Raw genomic sequence first — 9,755 nt, 5'->3', positions numbered from 1 at the left:
TATATCTTTGATTTTATTTATCGTACATTCCATTAAAAAGGATGATTTTATTTGACATTTTCAAGTTTGGGTTGTACGCCCTTCAATTTGATTCAATCATTTTTTTTATTTTTGTTTTTGTTACTTTTTCTTTAATTAATAAAAAAAATTACGTTTTGTTAAGTTGGGTTGTCTGTCCTTCAATGTGACTCATTAATTTTTTATTTTTGTTACTATTTCTTTAATTAATAAAAAGATTTTTTGTTAAATTTGGGTGGTCTTCCCTTCAATATGACTCACTGATTTTTTTATTCTTCTTAAGTTTTCTTTAAATATTAGAAAGTATCTTTTGTTAAATTTGGTTGCCCGCCTTTCAATGTGGCTTATTGGTTTTTCATTCCCATTATTTTTCCTTTCAAAAATTTATTTGTTGTTCAAAATATAGGTTTTATGCCATACCTGAACGAACTACGCAAATCTGATTCTCATCAATGAGATATGTAGGCAGCCCTTCTAAGGTTTGGTATATTCTTTATTCAAAAGATTTTTATATTTATTTCTTTTAATGTTTATATTTTTTGAAATCATTTTTTTGACTTGGTTGGTGCCAACACATTTCAAGTGTCATGTGAAAAATAATTTGTACAATAGAAAAGATTAACTTCTTGTTAAACCATAGATTCTTATGGTACCTTTCATTCATACTTTTGTTACACTTGACAATATTTTGTTGTATACATTCTAGATAAGAACAAAACCAGATTCATTATTTCATGTGCATTGTGTGGTGAGTTTTGAGTTAAATTCAATTGTGTTGCAGTGTTGATCTAGAACTTGGCCTAAATGTTTGTTGAGGTGAAATTATGAGTAAGGTTTGATTTGAAAAATGACCGTAGGTCTTCTTTGACTCGTTTGAGCCGTTCAAACACTACCAAATGACATCAACCCTTTGTATGTCCCAACTTTGAGCCTTAAGCTTTTTCTTTGGATAACCACATTTTAGCTTATACCCTTTCTAAGTTCATATACGCACTATCTCTTTTGGCCTGACTTTCTTGAGCACACTATGCAAGTTACAAAGAAGATTCAAAGTTCAAGATTTGTCAAAGACAAAAGTTATCAAAGACCTTGAAAGTCAAAAATATAAAAATGACTTCAAAAGAAAGAAGAAAGAATTGAAAAGTTCCCACAAGTTCAAACAAGCCAAGTTTCAACAAAAGAAGAAGATTACTCCAATCAATCTGGAGATAATTCAAAAGATGATGAGATGGGAAAAAGCTCAGACAAGCAAAGCTTCAAAATAAGTCCAAAAGTTCAAAGAGAAGTGAAAATAAAGAGAATCAAACACTTAAAGCGTAACAAATGTTGAAAGCACAAATTCAGTGCAATGCTCAAGAAATGATTAAATCACTTGTATCCCAAATGACAATCCAAATCGTCCCTAAGCCTACATTACAAGATATTAATAAGAGCTACCTGATTTCATTTCAAATGTTCTCACATTAGTGGAGATTTACATGAAGGCCAAGCCTATGGTATCATAATTGCATGCGTTGAACATTTTTTCCGAGTGTGAGTGTGCTTTTCCAAATGTTTCCAAATCAAAATACTTTAAATGTGTGCAAATTTGGACTTTTTTTGTAGTGAGGGTACGTGAAACATGATTTTAGGTCTAGTTCAAAGACTTTTTTTGTAGCAAGATGGACAAATCTTGTCGTTACTTGAGTACATTTGAGATACCACTTCAATCCATAGGAATTATCTCGAAGTCAATCTCAGTTGAAATATAAATAATTGTGAGAAGTTTTTGTACAATACTCCAAGTTAAAATATGTTTCATTGTTCATAAAATAAAAATGGGTTGAAACCCACTTTTCTTATTTGTCCATACCAACTTTGTGGACCGTTTCATTGTTAATGCTTGTCCAAACCAACTTTGTGGACCGTTTCATTGTTAATGCTTGTCCAAACCAACTTTGTGGACCGTTTCATTGTTAATGCTTGTCCAAACCAACTTTGTGGACCGTTTCATCATTGATACTTGTCCAAAGTAACTTTGTGGACTGTTTCAAACTTAACATTGTATTTTTGGTCGTCATACCCTTCAAAATGACACTTTTGTGAAATTTGGGTTGTCATACCCTTCAAAATGATATTTTCTTAAATTTGGGTAGTTATACCCTTTAAAATGACATCTTTTTAAATTTGGATAATCATACCCATCAAAATGACATCTTTTTATATTTGTGTAGTCATGATGAGTCCACAAATTAGACTCATTTAGGGATATATTTTGATAGAAATTGTGTCCTCAATTGCTTATTTTATTTCAATATCTGATGAAAACTCTTAAGTTTCAGGTATTTGAAGTTTAAAGGAAAGCATGAACACCATGTAGCAAAAAGGGACAAAAAGGGTGAAAAGAACAAAGAAATGAAGGCATGAGGATCGCCGAGTCCACTTGGCGAATCGCTGAAGGGTCTCACTTCACCTTTTGTTCTAGTATGCTGAGCACTGATGGAAAGGATCAAGTCGGCGGAGATAGGGAGTAGTCGATGCATCGCCGAGAAATTCCGCGAAGCAGTACCATGTCATATAATGACTCAGAGCACGACGATGTTGAAGGCTTGTGCAAGACGACGATGAACCACACCAAAGGGCGAATCGCCGAGTTGATCGGCGATTCCAACTAACGATGTCGAATGATCCGTTGCAGCACAAAAACTATAAATACTAGTTAGAGTTGTAATTTTAAGAGTCGAACAATTATTATAATTTTCATATAGAATATTATTTTTTGATATTTTTACTCTGAGTTTGAGAGGGTTTTGAAAACTTGAAGAAAAAGAGGGTTTCATCTCCAAGAATTTGGACTTGGGTCTTTTGGATTCTTCACTCTTTGCCTGTAACAAGACTTAAATCTTCATACCCATGTGAATGCAAGCTCATTTAGGTATAAATTTCTATCTTTTTATGTGTGGCTAAAAACCCCAATTCTTAGGGTGTGATTTAGCGAATATGGATTAAGATAATTGTTGGGTCTTATTTGCTAATAGTTTAATCGTAGTTTAATTGTGATTTCGTTTAGTAGTTATGGATGAATTTAATGAATTTGTAGCTGCAAATACAAGTTTATTTATGTGTTTTTGACTTGCTCGAGAGAGAGGTCGTAAAACTAAGAACCGTAGATTGATGGATGGCCAGTGTGAGTGGGTCGACATGAGGTTCAGCTCGAGAGAGTGAACCCTAGTCCCATGTCCACACACTCAGCTCGAGAGAGTGAGTGAGTTAAGGCGTAGGATGGTCTTCATGCGGCAAGTGGGTGTCCGAGAAAAACACATTTGAAATGGGGTAAGTTGCTCGAGAGAGAGCTTATCCCCTTTAAAGTCTAGCCTAGTCACAATTACTCTATAAGTCTTCTATCGAAAGCATGTACCCAAAAATCTAGCTTAACCCGTATTCCCGTCACATTCCAAGGATGCCCTCTCATTACTTATAAACCCTTGTTTATTTTGTTGTTTTTACCTTACTTGTGACAAAACCCCACATTGTTAATTGACACTCTTGTGTCCCCCTTTACTTTTCAATGTTTTTAATCGTTAATGTCTTTAGCTATGACTAGTTAGAACTAAATTTTATTTTCCTATTAATTCTCAAAATCACTCCCTTAGGAACGATCCCAACCCTTGGTTGGTAACTAAACTATTGTACAATCGTAGACACTTGCATCGAAAGTTGTGTCTTAATCACACAAACATCAAAATGGCGTCGCTGCCGGGGAGTGGTGTTATTTGAGAATTTTTAACTTTATAAATTTTTTGTTTCTTAGTTGTAGTCTACTAATTTTATTTTATTTTTAGTTTCGTTTCCCGTTGTGTTGGTTTTAGTAATTAATCCAGATTATGTCTGGTAGCAATGGTGAACAACTAGATCTCTCTCTTTTATGGTTGGTGTCTCTCAGGGATAAAATCCTGAGTTTTAGACAAGTCGAGGGAGAATCCATTCATAAATTGTGGTTGAGATTCAAGGCAAACTTCCTGAAATGCCCAGCTCATGGAATCTTATAAAGCGTGCTGCTGGATTGCTTCTACAAAAGCCTTGGCCCGGAGAACAAAAGAATGGTGGACCAAATAGTACCTGGGGGGCTCTCACGACTACCCTTTGCAGTAGCCACCCAACTCCTTGATCACACAGCAACGACTCACAAGGAGGCTGAGAAACATCATGCTCTAGCCACACTGTTGACTCAATTAGATTTAGTGACCAAGAAGATTATGGAATTAGAAGCATCGGCTAAAAGAAAGGACCGATATGTTCCACTTCACGAGCATATGAAACCCAATGGAAGTGAGGACGGACAAATAGAGGAGATACTCTCACTCATGCTCAGTAAAGTCGAAGATCACGATAAAATGTTAAATGAGATCAAGGAGAATGTTATACTGCTAAATGAGATAACTGCCTCCCAATTCATTGGAGACTCAATTGGGTCATGTGATGTCTCATATGTTTCTCACAAATCAAAACTAAGCGAAGAAGTCGTGCCACGAATATAACTAAGGCGCTTCTTGGGAGGCAACCCAAGGTTCTAGTCGCTTTCAATTATTATGTAGAATAACGGTGTGTTGATTTTGTAGGTTAAAATGAGGGAAGTGTTAAAAAGTGCATATTGGCGAGCAACTGGTCCAATCAGCGAATCACCAAAAGGTTCGGCGACCCCGAACTAGACCATCGTTAAACTCAAGACCAATTTACATTGGAGTCTGTAAAACTTGGCGAAGCAAGTGGCTCCTTGGCGAAAGGCTAAGTGGTTCGGCGATCCTGAATAATTTCACCGAATGGGGGAAAACTCTTCGCAGGCAAAATGTTTAAAAGTTGAAGATCCACTCACTTTCCCCTCACTTTTTATCTGCCCAAACTCACACTTGCACTCTAGTTTGTATATATCTTGCATTTTTAGAGTATTATTAGTGTTGATTTGTGCTTGGGATTGGATAACATTGTTGCCTAGTGTTTCAATCTTCTCTTTGTCGACACCAAAGGTTGGTTTTCTATGCCCCGAGTTTATTTTATCAAAATCTATACTCATTTGCAATAGCATGATCTGGTTGAAGTGTTCTACTCCTTCCTGAGAGGATTAGATTGTTTACATGCATGATTTAATTTGATATCCTTGCTCGGGTAGCTGTGACTGTTTAATTCTCGTAATTGCATGCCTTAAACTAGATTAAAATTCGAGGGGTTGTGTTTGGGTGTTATGGGTCTTACCTTAATTGTACTAATGCATGTTTTGATTGTGTTTTTAGGAGTTGCTAGGTTGAATTCGATAAGTTGGGTTGAAAATAGGCACGTTGGGCCGTCTGGCGAACTGGGTTGAGCTCGCCAAACCGCTCGGTGGTTCGCCTAATATCCCCCTCTCGCTTTTGATTTCGTGCTATATTTGATGATTAATTTTACAACTTTCGGCGAGAAGCTTGATGTCACAGAAAGCATTTGACGACTCGCTGAAAGTCTTCTCTTTCGCCCTTTATCTGCACTCCTGAACCTTTATGCACTTAAACTTTCGGTGGTCCTGTCCTGGTTCGCCGAAAACTATCGGTGACCCGCCAAAGATGTTCCCCTTTCGCCTTCTTGCTAGAGTTTTAGAGTTAATTCCTTTGGCGAGTTTGATCTAGCTCGCCTAAGAAATTTGGCGATTCGCTATTTGGTTTGGCTAGTTTGTCTACATAAGTTCTGTTTTGCTTTTGTTTTAGTTTTTCTAACTTCTCTTCAAGACTTTGCAGACATGACTAAACCAAAAGTTGTGGAAAGAATAAAACCAGCCCAAGAGAAGTCAAAAGTGAGTGCGATAAATGAGGAGACAACTACGTCGAAAGGCAAAGCTACGAAACTGACCACAACTACTGGGAAAGGCAAGGGCAAAAGGCCCACTTCCGCCAAGAAGACCATTACCCTGGACCATAATATTCTATCATGGGCCAGGGGATTTTGAAGAGCGGTGCATATCTTTCTGGCAAACACACACTCAACAGACCGTGGTGAATTCGGTACCTTGTTCCCCCTGAGGTGACTTCGGGCACTGATGCCCATATTTAGAGTACTATATCGGGCACTGAGGCCCAGACAGATGGAGCGACTGCTTAGATAGGATCCCTTCTTTACCTCCCTCTTGGTCTTCCTTTAATTTACATTCTGGATATTTTCTTAATTGCATTTGAGGACAAATTTCTTTTATTTGTGGTAGGGTAAGGCCCACCTTTGTGTGTTATTTGATGTTTATATTTTGTTTATATTTGGGTTGTTCTGTTTAAAATTGTGTTAATTACTGTTTTTTTGTGGATGTTTGAGCTTATGCTCCTTTTATTTTAAATTGCAAAATGATTTGGACCGTTTTGAATTTTTTTTAATCTTTCACATATTTTCGCCACCCTCTATATGCTCTTGAATGTAGCTATTCTTTTGCAAAAATTTGAGTCTCGATTCCAATCAATACCGATGACTTGAATAGTGCTCTCAATCGAACGAACATAAATGTACGGCTACGATGAGGCCAAATGAAGTTGCATAGACAATATGTGAACTCTTTGCATCTCGTTGTGATTAGTTATTTATCAAATCGATTCTCTTGTGATAATCATTGCACACTAACGAAAGTGTGGAGTCTTGTTTGACTTATAGTATCAATGCTTAGTGTGATGAGCTTACATGTGAACCATGTATGATAGATCCTAGAATTTTTTCCGTTGGTCTGGTCAACCGAGTGATGCTATCTCTTGATATGATCTTAGACAACTTCTACGAGTGTGAGCCAATTTGACATATACCTCTTTTGTGACCTACCTTGTGAGCATATGATTCTCTCTTGAACACCCTTTGAGACTTACCCTTCTTTGGAAGAAACTTGATGAAAACTAGACATTTCTTAATTCATTACCTATTATCCTCTTGAATTGTGGTTAATTGAATAGCAAACTTAGGCCAAAAGCCTAAGTTAGGGGTGTGGTGAAAAAAAAAGGGAAAGTCAAGAAGTGCAAGGAAAGTCTCATTTAACCCATGGTGTTGAGAAAAATGAAACTCCTTCATATAAAAAAAAAGAAAGATAAAAAGAAAAGAAAAGAATGAAAAAGAAAGTTGTGGAATAAAGTACCAAAGAAATAGGATTTCGAACAATCCATGGGAAGCGAATAATATGATGACCTATGATGCACTAATGAAAATGATGAAGGAAAAAGAAAGGAAGAATTGAGAGCACCACATTTCATGAGGATAAAATTCACTGAACTTAAATGACCATACATTTGCACTCAGCCCCGTTACAAACCTTGTTAAGACCTTTGTGATCTTGACAAAGTCGAAACAAATGTTGATTGGAAAATACAGGCAAACCTATGGGTGAAAGCATGCAATGTGTTCATCTTTGTAAGTGTGAGTGTTGCATCTGATTCCTGAACTTTAAATTGATTATACCTTTGCGTGTGAAAATGGAATCATCATTTGTGTGAGGGCATTCGAAGGCTTTTGTTGAGCTTGAACTTGCATTTGAAGCAAATATTGCAAGCTTGAGAATCTTTGGTAATGGTGTGTCACAACTTGAATCTTTGAGTACACAATTGATCCTTGCATAAGTAAATTGAGTTTTGTTGTGTACATTCATAATTGAGTCTTGTGTAGCACTGTTTGAGACATCATATTTAAATGGCTAAACTTGAATTTGCTTGAGGACAAGCAAAAGTTTAAGTTGGGGGTATTGATGAGTCCACAAATTGGACTCATTTAGGGCTATATTTTAATAGAAATTGTGTCCTCAAATGCTTATTTTATCTCAATATCTGATGAAAACTCTTAAGTTTCAGGTATTTGAAGTTTAAAGGAAGGCATGGACACCACGTAGCAAAAAGGGACAAAAAGGTTGAAAAGAATGAAGAAATGAAGGGTTGAGGATCGCCGAGTCCACTTGGCGAATCGTCGAAGGGTCTCACTTCGCCTTTTGTTCCAGTGTGCTGAGCCCTGAAGGAAAAGATCAAGTCGGCGGAGATAGGGAGCAGTCGGCGCATCACCGAGAAGTTTCGCGAAGCAGTACCATGTCGCCCAATGACCCAGAGCACGACGATGTTAAAGGCTGGTGCAAGGCGGCGATGAATTACACCAAAAGGAGAATCGCCGAGTTGATCGGCGATTCCAACTAACGATGTCGAATGATCCGCTGCAGCACAAAAACTATAAATACTAGTTAGAGTTGTAATTTTAAGAGTCGAACAATTATTATAATTTTCATATAGAATAGTATTTTTTGATATTTTTACTCTGAGTTTGAGAGGGTTTTGAAAACTTGAAGAAAAAGAGAGTTTCATCTCCAAGGATTTGGATTGGGTCTTTTGGATTCTTCACTCTTGGCTTGTAACAAGACTTAAATCTTCATACTCATTTGAATGCAAGCTCATTTAGTTATAAATTTCTATCTCTTGATGTGTGGCTAAAACCCCCAATTCTTGGGGTGTGATTTAGCCAATATGGGTTAAGATAATTGATGGGTCTTGTTTGCTGATAGTTTAATCGTAGTTTAATTGTGATTTCGTTTAGTGGTTGTGGATAAATTTAATGAATTTGTAGTTGCAAATACAAGTTTATTTATGTGTTTTCGACTTGCTCGAGAGAGAGGTCGTAAAACTAAGATCACTAGATTGATGGCCAATGTGAGTGGGTCGACATGAAGTTCAACTCGAGAAAGTGAACCCTAGTCCCATATCCACACACTCAGCTCGAGAGAGTGAGTGAGTTAAGGCGTAAGATGGTCTTCATGCGGCAAGTGGGTGTCCGAGAGGAACGCATTTAAAATGGGGTAAGTTGCTTGAGAGAGAGCTTATCCCCTTTAAAGTCTAGCCTAGTCACAATTACTCTATGAATCTTCTATCAAAAGTATGTACCCAATAATCTAGCTTAACCCGTATTCCCGTCACATCCCAAGGATGCCCTCTCATTACTTAGAAACCCTTGTATATTTTGTTGTTTTTTACCTTACTTGTGACAAAACTCCCCATTGTTAATTGACACTCTTGTGTCCCCCTTTTAATTTACAATATTTTTAATTGTTAATGTCTTTAGCTACGACTAGTTAGAACTAAATTTTATTGTTCTATTAATTCTCAAAACTATTCCCTTGGGAACGATCCCAACCCTTGGTTGGGTTACTAAACTATTATACGATCATAGACACTTGCATCGGAAGTTGTGTCTTGATTACGCAAACATCAAGTCATACCCTTCAAAATGCATCTTTTTAAATTTGGGTAGTCATACCCTTCAAAATGACATCTTTTAAAAATTAATTTGTTATCTCAAATAAAATGATTCTTTTTCAAATTGGTTTGCCATGCCGTTCAATATGACACTTTTTATTTTATTATTATATTTCAAAATGACATTTTTTTATTCATGATGTTATTAAGTTTGAATTGTTGCATTGACTAATACCTTGTTAATATGTGGTCTTGTTTGCATAATTTATGTTGCATTTATGTTATATTTGTTGCTAACATGGTTATTGCAGATTTTGTGATACACCGTTCATATTAAGTTCAAGATTGGGTTGTCATCTCCCTTCAAATGGCACGTTAAGTTCAAGTTGGGCCGTGCGCCTTTCAAAGAGACACGTTGGGTTGTTACTTCGTTCAAAGTGACATGTTATATTTAAATTGGTCGTCCGCCTTTCAAAGAGACACGTTGGGTCGTCACATCACTTCAAATGACATATTAAGTTCAAGATTGGATTGTCACCT

The sequence above is a fragment of the Solanum verrucosum genome, unplaced genomic scaffold (assembly GCF_900185275.1).
Source record: "Solanum verrucosum unplaced genomic scaffold, falcon-dt-bn FXZP01000288.1, whole genome shotgun sequence".
Classification (NCBI taxonomy): Eukaryota; Viridiplantae; Streptophyta; class Magnoliopsida; order Solanales; family Solanaceae; genus Solanum; species Solanum verrucosum.
This window is presented reverse-complemented; position numbering follows the sequence as displayed.